Below are 11,063 nucleotides of genomic sequence, written 5' to 3'. Positions count from 1 at the left end.
TTGATGTTAGTGATACTGGAATATAAAGAAAATCAACGATTTATATATTTTCTAATTCTCTGATAGATCAATGAAGCAGAGGCTGTTTCCTTTTTAAAAATATAAACCCCTTTACATACCGTAGATTATACAAGGTGTCAAATACTGTAGTACATCTATAGTACTTACTCAATATATAACATGTATAGCATGGAATGTTAAGAACGAACATACTATTCATATGTTGACCAAAGTTAAGGGATTTCTAAAATGCTAATATATCTATGCTGAATCGCTAACTGACAGAAAATAGTTTGCTATTAATTATTTCGATCATATAACTGAAAGATAATAACATTCTCCAAGACATAAAGTCAACTTTTCAAGAGCGTTCCTTCTCTTACATGCACCATGAAACTTTTTTTTGCAGATATTAAATAGAGGATATTGAATGAGTGTAAGTTCTAATACTGAATTTATTGTACGAGTTGAATAAATTTATATTATACATATTATATTTATATTATTTTATTCAACGAGTGCAATAAATTCAGTATTGACTTACACGAATTTAATATTCTATTTATCACATACCCAAAATAAAGACCGTTTAAAGTGAAATAAGAATAAAATATCAAACGGCTCTTAGAAAAAATGAACGACGGTTACGGTATAAGAAATAACGGCATTACGGTGAAAATAATGAACGACATGAAAAATGAACGACATTAAGGGGAAAATAATGAATGACATTATGGCGAAAATAATGAATGACACTACTTAAGGGGAAAATAATAAACTACAATAAGGGGGAAATTAAGAGGAAACTAATAAAAGACATGATGGGGAAAATATTGAGCTGCACTACATGTACTTGAGGGGGAAATAATGATGACATTAAGGGGAAATAATGTACGACATTACTTAAGGGGAAAACAATAAACAGTATTAAAGGGAAAATAATGAATGACATTAAGGCGGTTATAAACGACAATAAGGGGAAATAATTGAACGACACCAAGGGGAAAATAATGAACGATATTGAGGGGAAAATAATGAACGACATTTAGGCGTATAATGAACGACATTAATTAAGGCGAAAATATTGAACGATGTCAAGGGGAAAATATTAAACGACATTTAAGGGAAAATAATGAACAACATTAAGCGTAAAATAATGAATGACATTAAGGAGCAAATAATGAATGATATTGTGGGGGAAATCATGAACGATATTATTAGGAAAATAATATAACGAAGTTACGGCGTTAAAGGCAAGAACATTTAAAACACTACTCAGCCACACACGGATATTTACAGAGGAAAAACTAAACTTAATATAGCGAGATATTGATTCTTTCAGGACAAAATCTATTAATCGACAGACATGCCTTCGTTACATTCGGATCGATACACTAGCCGCATTATGTGATGAACAAAAAATGGCGATTTGGATTTTTAAACTGGTGTTGTCAACATTTTATATATGGTTTATGATCAGATACATAGATCTGGCGTAATGTTTCTATACACAATAACAGTCTTTACGTCTCCCTGGCGGAATGTAATTGCTAAGGAATACGGGAAGGCTTCTAGAATTATGTAGATTTGTTGTTGATTTTACGTCAATAGCGATACCAAAAGAGAGCGAGATAGGTTCAGTTAGAATTTCCTGGCTTTAAGCGGAAGGAATTTATAGCTGTGTGCCAATTAAATTACGAGCATGGTCATCAATTTGTTCAGTAAAAATGAAAAGAAAAAGAAACTTTCTTAGTCTGTGAAAGGACATGGAATTAGTTACAACACTTGTGTAAATAAATTAAATTGTGAAAAGTCTTCGTATTAAATGAAAATGTTCTCTTAAATTTGATTGTAAAAATCACACATTCTATATCTGAATTAATTCACGATTTGTGAATTACGTTATGTAATGTGTAGTCACGGTACGCGTTTACGTTAAACATGTCACTGCCGTTAGATAGAAGAAAAATGTCGGCGGTAGCCAACGGACCGTCGTCACTAGGAAATGGACTTACGTCCTTGACACTAGACAGAAGGAAACTATCTATGCAAACTGACATATCATCAATAGCGGATTCACGTACAGCTTTGCAGGTAAACTAACTTTAAATAATGTGCATTTATTTGTAATAACCAAGTAAATATCTATATTTTCTCCCCAATTTTTGTCTTGGTTTGATGCAGGAATACATTGGTGTGATATTGTCTGCTCTCGTCGTTGTTCAATCAATAAATGCAATGCAAGAAATAATTTTGTTCATTAAAAAAGTTATTCGCATGTGTAGGGAATGGGTGCAAAATAAAATGCATTGCTGTTTAGATAACGTAGTGAGAACACATATTCCAGGGTTCTTCATAACAAAATTATAAAATTCAACGTGGTCACCGTACAATATATGTACAATCTAAACATCACGTGGTTAGCTTTCAGTATATGTTCATTTCTAAAATTTCACGTGGTCACCGTACATTATCTGTAAACTCTAAACTTACACGTGGTTATCTTGCAGTATTTGTACATTTATGAAATTGCACGTGATCACCGTACAATATCTACACAATCTTAACATCACGTGGTTATCTTGAAGTATTTGTACATTTATAAAATTCCACGTGGTCACCGTACAATATCTGTACAATCTTAACATCACGTGGTTATCTTGCAGTATCTGTTCATTTCTAAAATTTCACGTGGTCACTGTACATTATCTGTACAGTCTAAACTTCACGTGGTTATCTTGCAGTATTTATACATTTTTAAAATTCCACGTGGTCACCGTACTCTATTTGTACACTCTAAACTTCACGTGACTATCTTGCACTATCTGTTTATTTTTAAAATTCCACGTGGTCACCGTACTTTATTTGTACACTCTAAACCTCACGTGGTTATTTTTCACTATCTGTACAGTTTAAAACAAAACCCACGTGGTTACCGTACATTATTATGCACTCTAAAGCCCACGTGATAAACGTACACTACCTCTGTTCACTCTTTAATTGAAGCCTACGTTGTTATCGCACAATATCTTTACACATTGGTTATCGTGCATGATTTTATAACTATATATTATACGTTTTTATCTAAGTTTATACACTTTAAAACACGTCTTTACTTAAAAAACACTTCACTACTTGCAAATTCCTTGAAACTAACATGGTAACATTGCAGTAGGCTTAATCTGTTTTTGAGACCTACGAACATCGACTGTGCACGTTTTAAAATCCACGTGTTTTAATACGAGTATAATTGTACATTTTTGTGTACTCCTAGAAACCACGTGGTATATCGTGCACCATCGTGTATATCGTGCGATATCTGTCTACTCTATCATGGTTCATGAAATCTTCACCCATCCTTTTTACTATCCTCGAGAGAGAAGCACAGAGTTGATGTTGCTATTATTATTCTACATATTATTGATGTTATTTGTATGCAATATAAACGTTAGGCGACCGACAATCACCCTTGGGAATCGGCATCATGCATTAAATATGGCACAGTGAGGGAATATGACTTTTTTTAATGCATCAACTATACTTTATAGCTGATACAGACATTTCAGAAATGATTCCTTAAAATACATCAAAAGTTGCTATTCCTCAGGAATCAAAGAACACAATAACTGATTGACTTAAAGTTTAATGATAATGCCTCAGAAATAAAAACGTCAAACACGAGTTTAATAACGTTTAAATAACGGGTCTAGGGCTTATTAGATGCTTATGACCTGAAAAAAGTATTACTGAATGTAAAAAATATTATAGTAGCAAAATGTAAACAAAAAAGTATTTTGACTTCCATACAAAATTCATATCTACTACAACCGAACTAAGTGCTAAAAAGCAACAAAAGCAAAAATTTGTTTAGGTAATAGGTCAATAAATTAAGTTTTGTAGCATAACAGGACTCCTATAAAAATAAAATCATTTCTAGGACATAATGGGCCTTTGAGTATAAATGAAACGCCTGTGCTCATGTTTAAGCTATGCATCATACAATATTGATTTGCTGTAAAGATTGCATTTGTGTATACTTTAAACATTTATTTTAAATCAATATCTTTGGCCATAGACTGTTTGTTTCCACCTTGACTTCCGGTATATGTAACGGCTAATCGCCGTCCTTTCCTCAGGGATTCGTGCGCGTGCGCAATGACGGCCACTTGTCTTTTTTTTCAAATATAATTCTTGTTTCTAATATTTTTCTTCGTACACGTGTTCTGGTCGTCCTGCTCTGAGAAAATAGACTTATATGGTAGCCTTACAATCATTTAAACAAGTCATATTTTCCTAAAGTTGATTTTCTTTAAACACGCGATACCTGTAAATGGCTGTAATATTCTTGAACCTTTCCACGATCCGGGTATTTGCGCGTGACATTACAATATATACCATAAAGCTTTGTTGTTTAAAACTGTTTTGACTCTACGTTTTTACGTATGCAGTGGAGGTACTTTTTTCTAGAGGATGAAACACAATTATTTCGCGCGGAGCGTAAATACATATCAATGGAAGTAACACGGTTTTAGTTCAGTATGAAAGTATCGTAGTCTCAAAGAGATATTTTCGTTGTGAATATTTAATAACATTAACAAACAATCAATATTGTTTGTGATTCCAATCGTTCTGTGAAACGTTTATACGCCAGTTATAAAACACACTGGTTAACGTTGAACAAATTTCCTGCAACCAGTCTTTTATCTCTTTTGTTATTATGTTTTTGTTTTGATTTGTGGGTAGTGTTACATATAAAAACAATGGATAATGTTATAGTTAGTCAGTCGACCAAGCACCTGGTGGATATTGGCTGGAATTTCTATGACGGTGACCATTCTGTCGTTGTTTTTACGTTGTGAAAAGCAAAAAAAAAAAAAAAAAACAACGATTTTAAGCTTAAATGTTAGTGCAAAAAAGTCAACAAGCTTGAAGCTATGTTATTGATTTATTAAAAGGAATGAAATTATATCATCAAATAGGTAGAACACTTGTTCACTAAATGTGTGTTTAGAAAGCAGCTGGAAATGAATTTATTAAATAAGAATAAATCAGAGCGCAAAAAGGTAAGACTATGATGTACTTTAAGCAAATTGTAAAGATTATAATATTTAAATGGTTTTATAAAATTTTGGAAATAAGAGTTAAAATTTTGTGGTTAAAATTTTAAAAAATCTTTTCAACAGTCTTCTTTCAAACTGTATACATCCTTCGGTATTACAACTTACAAAACTTAATTATTTATTAGCAAACATTATACAACAACATTTTGGAATTTCTAATTCATTTGAGTTTTTTAGTTCCGCACAGACTAAATTAAAGGTGCATTGTGTCTCAGAATTTCATATTTATTAAATTCTTTAGAATGTTATGTCTTAGACAATGTTTTTTAATAGTCAATTCAGAGTAGGTTAGATGTTTAACAACTGAAAAAAGGGCATCACTGCATGTGCAGTGGTGCGACGTAAAGGTAACAAAATGTAAAGAAAGTAGTATTTTGACTTCCATACAAAATACTAATTCACTTTATTTTAATTATACAAATTGCCAACAAAGCGAAAAGGAGAAAAGATATTTCATCTGTATGGCAAATGAGTATTGTTTGGAATTTGTGACAAGATACCAACCCTTTTTGAAATAAAAATGATAGCATTTCTGAGGCATAATGGTCCTTTAAATATAAGTGAGATACCATCAAGTAGATGCCACTCACTCACTCGCTCGCTCGCGCACTGACTTACTCACTCTCGCACTTCCTTACTCACTCGCTCGCTCGTGCACTCACTCACTCACTCACTCACCCACCCACTCACTCACTCACTCACTCACTCACTCACTAAGATTTACATTAACCATCATAACGATTCACAATAATAAAGATTGTTAAGAGAAATCGATGCGTATATTGTTAAGCTTTAAGGGACAATTTGTTTTATTTGATTTGTAAGCCTGTGTATGCTTTCCCTTTCTAGTGTCATATGTTATGTACAGCATCGATTAAAAAATTGCAAATTCTGCTTTTAATTTATTTATTGCTTGACAACGATTGTTTGCTTATTCTACCGAGGGAATGTGGTTTGTAACGGAATTGTTAATGGCTGTTTTCCTTACTTAATTCAACAGACCATCGGCATGCAAACACGAATATTATCAAACAAATATTTTCCCTGTCAATTTATCAATAAACATAATATAATTTGCAAACGATGTTTCTGTTCAGTAGGTCTTGCACGGTCCGAAATCACACTGAAATATTATGTTTTTCTAGGGGCAAGAATTTTACGTGTTGTCACGTATACAGGGGATCAAAAAGCCTAAAACATAAAATTTCAATTTCTTACATAGGTCAGCTAGGGCACTTAATTAAAACAGAAAGATATGCCAAAGATGATTAAGAAAAATGGTCAAAATTAAATTGAAAGTTGTAATATTGTGCTATACTTAGTCCGATTTAAAATGAAAAAGGTTGCAACACTTTTCAATATTGGGCAACTTTTCATCACTAGAATAATTATTCTGGAAAAACGGAAATATTAAATTTTTGCATACGAGTTATAAGTCTAGACCTACATCAAATGGAACATTTATCTCGGAAAAAAAGAAAGATTTCCCTCCTGTCATGTCAAAAAACTTCAGTGCGGTCCCTTTAAATTTCTGAAAACAATATGCAATACTTGAAGCACAAAGAAGAAAAGTTTCACATTTAATCTTGAAATATCTGCAGCTCAGGAATCTTCGGTTTTCTTTACGACCAGTTCTTTCTGGAAAGAGAGAACAAAACATTAATGTCTCTATAACACGCTCGATCAAACTTAAACGCACTTCACATTCTCTGAAAATACGCCATTAATAGCATTCTTGCAGCAAAAAAAAGCACTATTTCTTTCAAACGACAAAACAAAAAAGTTGTTTTCTAATGCAATGTCACAAAGGTATAGAGGCCGATTGCTCCGCGGGCCGCCAGGAGAAAACACAAAAATACAACAGTGGTTACTTTGTCGTCTGGCTTCTCGTGGAGCAAGAATACAACATGTCATAAATCAGCCATCATACAGGGTCTTTGATGTGCGATGTTATATTTTTCCCCATTCTCTAGATACTTTTAATGATCCTCTCCTACCACCACCCTCCCCATCGCACTTACATCATTCGTTTTTTTAATCAAACAATAAAATATAACTAAGATGTAAATGGCGTATAATAATTATAATTATCAGAACGATCAAAACTATATTTTTAAATTGGAAGATGATACTCACAAATGATTACGTTCTGAGATGTTATTATTTGCAAAGAAACGTTATTATTAGTCCCAGGACGTTATAACTTGCCTTGAAACGTTATTATTTGCATATAAACATTAAAGTTTGCATAGGGACGTTATTGTTTGCCTGTCTTGAGACGTTATTGTTTGCATAGTAATGTCAATAATTACACAAAGACGTTATCATTTGCATGGGAACTTTATTATCAACATACAAACATTATTATTTGCAAAGATACGTTATTATTTGCCTCGAAACTTTATTATATGCCTCAAGAAACTATTATTTGCATTGAGACGTTATTATTTGCATTGAGACGTCATCATTACACTCGAGCCGCTATAATTACACTCTAGGCGTTATTATTTGCCTGTCGAAATTATTATTTACATCGTTACCTCATAATTTTCCTCGAGACGTCATAATTTGCCTCTACACGTTATTGTTAACATCAAGACGTTATTTTATACATCAAGATGTTATTATATACGTGGAGACGTTATTCTTGCCTCGAGACAGTAACATCTTAATCAAAAGTTATAATTTAAATGGATTTGTTATAATTTGCCTCGAGACGTTATTATTTGCATCGACACGTTATTATTTGCCTCCAAAAGTTATTATTTGCCTCGGGACGTTATTATTTGTAATCGATTATTTTTATTTGCATTGTTGAATCAGTATTACTTATTCTAACATAACAAAACACAATGATGGTTTGTTTGTTATATTAATATAACAATATCAAAATGAGGAATCACAGTTTTTTTTTATGGGAAAGCCAATTTTCCAGTAGGGAAACACGTATTTCCCATCGGAAATCGATCAGTTATTTTCCACTTTTCTATGAGGTTTACTTGTAAAAGAAAGTTTGGGTTATTTAAACATCGTAATTTATTTAACAGAAGAAAGAATCTACTGAAATAAATACGTACATATATTGACTTTTATAACATTATGATATTTTCATAATAATTTATTAAGACAGCGTAATCTTTTAGCAAACTTATAATGTTATTTTCAAAGAAATTTCAGAGCTATCATGTTTTTTCTCTGTTTTTGTCGGGAGTTTACCCCCTTTTTTATTCGATTGCTTTGTTTTCTATTCCGATTGGCGATTTAATCATCAAACTGAATGACATTCATTTCGGGTACCTAAATTGTGAAATGTCTGGAGAAAATTTCACAAAAACATTTTTTATCGGAGTCTGAAGTCTAGGAACGTAATTCGAACAAAATTTACACGACTGTAGACATTTTAAACAGATATATCGTCTGCACACATTAAATAAATCAATCTATCTATCCGGAGTCTTCCTTAAACAATGTGTCTGTTAGAACAGTGAAGCCAAAATATACAAATAACAAAACTAAAAAACACAACAACACTTACATAGAGTATACAATTTCAGTGAAGTTTGGTCAAAATCTACCTGGTATAGTCATGAAGGATATTTTGTTTAAAGGAAGTTGGATAACTATAACCGTCCCTCAAATGTAACACAATCTGTGTTCCTCATAAACATAGTATTTTATCATTTGTTCACATTCCATTTTTCTTTCCATTTCCAAAACTATTTCTTTTACCTAGACCAATTGATGCGATTTTTAGAATCAGGTGAGGTGGGGGATGAGGTGAATGTGTTTTTGGATCTTGGGACGGAATAAGGTCTCTCATTTGACATTAATTGACATTTGTTTAAAAAAAGGAGAAGATTGTTATTGTAATGCCTAAAGGACTGTATGATTTATCTTTGACTCAGAATAAATAAAGAAGTTATAATGCTTATGAAACGTCACTGCAGTTGGCGTTACCATATGTATGGTGTGAAATTTCAGGTTTATTGGTGCACTAGTGGGAGTTCGTCCCTTTCTCCAGCTCTATTAAGCCCCAGACAGCTAGTTTTTGTCTATATTTAGGGCAATAACAAGGTATCTGGTATGTCTAAAGATCTTCCAGTCACACCAGTACATACCATACGATTAGAGGAAACAGGGGAGATAACTAGACTCTTGTTTTGGTACAATATTCTGGAGTAATCTCATATTAATTTGTCTAGCAAATGTCTAGCTTAAGGTCTTCAGCGTACCCGTTTATATACTATGACATGACGGTTTAATGCCGCATCTGATGAAAAACAAAAATGTTAAAAAGCGGCTTATAAAGTTTTGGAAGCCAGAACTATCTTTTGAGTATCTTATGATTTAAAGAAGAATATATACGTAAACATTCAATATACGTGTATTTAAATATAAAGAAGAATAAACGTGTCAAAATGGCAATACCGCAACGTTAGAAAACATTACCTCCCTTGAAATTATAATACTAATTACTTCTCCTCGCGTTATAAATAAACACCCTTTAAATTGTAATGAAAGTAATAAGCGACACCGCCACACAATTATACTTCATACTATTACACTTAATGAAGAAAAAAATCTACTTGAAAGTTTCGATGAACCTCCGATTGTTTCTTTAGATTTAATATGCTAAGAGCGTAAGACTGTTTTTATATATTATTAAAAAAACAACAATCACTCATTTCTTTCGTAGTAATTTTAAAGCTTTGACAACACATGTGTCCTCATGAAGATAATTGCCTAGCTTCATGAGATTTCCTACTTAAAGTAACCAAGGCAACAACAAGATTCGTCCTTATTATTTCCATTCAGCAATATAACGAATATAGATAAAAACAATAATTGTGCCTGCCTTTCATTAAGGCGCCATCTACAATATGGCAAAACAATAATGTAGGAGTATTCGGATACACTATGTTTTATCGAAAATAATAACATATAAATATTTATGGACTTCCCGTGTAAAAAAGCTGTGGCTTTCACACAAGTATTTATGGAGTGATATTATCATCTTTTCAGTCAATTATTTTCAAAGATCAGTGCATGAAAGAAATCGTCTGATCCACAAATGCTGTGCTTTTAATTCCGCGTATTTTTTCCGATGTTAATGTGTTTTTGTTTTTTTAATAACAAAATTAAGATAAATGTCCGTTGCTTTAAAAAAAATCCAAAATTATAACAAGCAAACAGGAGAAAATTTTGGAGAAGGAATCTTCCGTGAAACTGACAATATTATAGCACGTAAAGAAATACTAGTAATAGTATCGAACGGAGATTATTTATTTTGAAAACAGATCCCCAAGAGAGATTATTTTCGCAGAATGATGATATTGCTAATCTTGTGAACTTTGTGGTTGCCTCGGCAGCATTATTGGAAACATTTTTTTGTTGTTAAAAAATTCTCTTAAATACTTGTATCTCATATCATCGACTTTAAACATATCAATTTTGTGTCGTATTTTTTTTTTCATGATTACAGCTTTGTGTCGTAATTTTTCATGATTACAGAAATAAAGATAGAAAAACAGATGTTTTCTGATTTTCGATATGGATCACATTGTGTTTTGGATAATAATAGTATTAAATATCAACAATAATCTGTTGATATAGCACCGAATGTTAGGATTTGGTTTTCTTAAAATCAATGAAAATATACGACGTCTGTTCATGTCGTTTACTAATGTCAAAGTGGGATTATTAGCTGTAGGAAATAACACGGGAAAACAGTTTCAATTGATTTTGTGCAGTTCGTCCTGCGAAACATCGACCTTATAAACATGATGCAAAGTGCTTACAAATTTGTGACAGGAAATCACGTGACCGCAATGCATTAAACAAGTATTTAGTCTTGTTTCACAGATACATCGCACGTGTTGGGTACAATTCCCTTTCTATTGATGTCCTAATCGCATCCAAGCGTATTATTCCGCGGGGGAAAGA

Source organism: Ruditapes philippinarum, unplaced genomic scaffold (genome assembly GCF_026571515.1).
Source record: "Ruditapes philippinarum isolate M1 unplaced genomic scaffold, ASM2657151v2 ctg3033_1_1_1_1, whole genome shotgun sequence".
In the NCBI taxonomy this organism is placed as follows: Eukaryota; Metazoa; Mollusca; class Bivalvia; order Venerida; family Veneridae; genus Ruditapes; species Ruditapes philippinarum.
The sequence above is the reverse complement of the archived record's forward strand: the minus strand, read 5'-3'. Positions refer to the sequence as shown.